The sequence below is a fragment of the Octodon degus genome, unplaced genomic scaffold, assembly GCF_000260255.1.
Source record: "Octodon degus isolate 3935 unplaced genomic scaffold, OctDeg1.0 scaffold00010, whole genome shotgun sequence".
In the NCBI taxonomy this organism is placed as follows: domain Eukaryota; kingdom Metazoa; phylum Chordata; class Mammalia; order Rodentia; family Octodontidae; genus Octodon; species Octodon degus.
In genome coordinates, this window is record NW_004524586.1 from 8154703 (window position 1) to 8156469 (window position 1767).

The window sequence follows — 1767 nt, forward strand, 5'->3', positions numbered from 1 at the left end:
GAGGGTGGAGGTCTTCGAACCGGGCCCTGTGGAGCCACCTGCTGACCACGAGGCCAGCGCCGCGTCGCCAGGGGAGCCCCGGGCTGTCCAGCGCCTGCCTGTGCGAGTGCGCGCCCCGCTCGCGCCTGAGCAGCTCTTGGGGCAAGGGCGGAAATGACGTCACCCAAGCGCCCTGGCAGGGCGCAAGCAAGAAAAACACCATTGTGAATCAGTTTCTCTGAGACACCACAGCTGTGTCTAAGAAGGGTGGGGCATCTGTGATAGGCATTCAAGTTTCTTGTTTCTACTTCACAGATATTGCTTTAGTGTCATTGAATATGTGTTTTGCATATTTCACTGAGGACATTGATGCATAAATTCCTGAAAGTGGAATATGTCTTCAAAATGTAGGTGTAGTCCATATGTGTGTGTGTGTGTGTATATATATACATATATATATGTATATATATATATTTTTTGTTTTTGTGTGTGTGTGTGTGTGTGTGTGTGTTTGTGTGTGTTTTAGGGAAGGCTCTACAGGGTGTTCAGGGTCTCACTACTAGATCGGACTCTCAGTGATCCTCCTGTTTATAGCCTCCCAATAGCTGGGATTATAGGCGTGCCCCACCATGCCCAGTTTCAGTTGCTGTCTCAGCACATGAGGGGGGGGAGCAGCACGTCAAAATGTTGTATCAGTTTCCAAAGTTTCTCTCAGTGCATATGAGAACTTTTTGTACATCATCACAAACACTGGGCTTTTTCACATATTAATCTTTACCACTTTCCAAGGTGCAGTATGTTAATTAGTAATTCTTTAGTCATGAGTAAGTTAGAGTGTATACATAATTTTTTGTAGGAAAGGTCTCTGTGTGGTTCAGGCAGGCCTTAAACTCACTAGATAGCCCACGCTGGCTTTGAATTCACTATGTAGTCCAAGTTGGCCTTGAACTCATGGCAATCCTACTGTTTCAGCCTCCTATCATCCTGCTTGGATTATAGACATCTGTCACTATGTCTGATGATAAGTGTATATTGTTAAATATTTTTGGTTGTTTATGTAATTTTTGTTGAGTACTTTAACTTTCTGTTGCAATAAAAGTGCTTGAGATAATTAAAAGAAGAAAGGTTAATTTTAGCTCAGAGTTTTGGAGATTTAAGTCGGTAGTTGATCACTTCTGTCGTTTTGGGATTGTGGCAAGGTCCTACATTGTGGCAAGAACACACATCATGGTAAGAATACATGGTAGGGAAAGCTGCTTATTTCATGCCAAGCAGCATGCACATGTGGGGAGCTGGGTCCAAATATGTCTTCTCCAGTCATTCCCCATGACTGGAAAACTTCTAACTAAGCTTTACCTCTTAAAGATTTCATCACCTGCTAGTAGCACTATGGGCTGGGGAGAAAGCCTTTAACATTTGGGTTGTGGGGGGACAATTATCTAAACCGCAGTACTGTTCTTTTTTTCACTGTTTTGTAAATATGGGTACTTACCTTCTGTATTGATTACGGGACTTAACTTTTATTATTTATTTATATTTTGCTGTTTGTAGTTTTTCCAGTTCTAGGGATTAAATTCAGGGCCCTTTCATTGAATTACATACCTACTCCCTGCCTTTTTTTGGGAGAGGTTTGGCCTGCCTGCCCTGGGGGCTGGGCTGGCGCAGCATGTGGTGCTGGGGATGGAACCACAGTCCCTGCGCTTGCCTAAGATTAGGTGCTTTAGAATGCTGAGCTTTCTCACTAGCTCCCTACCCCCTTTTCAAATTTTTCTTTTTCTTTTTTTTTTT